Source organism: Sinocyclocheilus anshuiensis, unplaced genomic scaffold (genome assembly GCF_001515605.1).
Source record: "Sinocyclocheilus anshuiensis isolate Anshui unplaced genomic scaffold, SAMN03320099.WGS_v1.1 scaffold2953, whole genome shotgun sequence".
Taxonomy (NCBI): Eukaryota; Metazoa; Chordata; class Actinopteri; order Cypriniformes; family Cyprinidae; genus Sinocyclocheilus; species Sinocyclocheilus anshuiensis.
In genome coordinates this window covers 13,471-13,718 of record NW_015536641.1, presented here as the reverse complement: position 1 = coordinate 13,718, position 248 = coordinate 13,471, and positions in this window count along the sequence as shown.

Genomic DNA, 248 nt, shown 5'->3' with positions numbered 1-248 from the left:
ATTAAGGGTCTGTAATTTTTATGGTAGGTTTATTTTAATGGATAGAGACAGAATACCAACCAAAAAAATCCAGAAAAAAACACATTATATAAAGGTTAGAAATTGATTTGCATCTATTAGGCTTTTCATATGCATATTCACAAAAAAAATGTTACGAGAAGCATACAGGCTGACAATTAGCTGAACATATACATATATTATATTGTTTAATTAGTGACACTACGCCTGCATTTTAAAATCTTTATTTG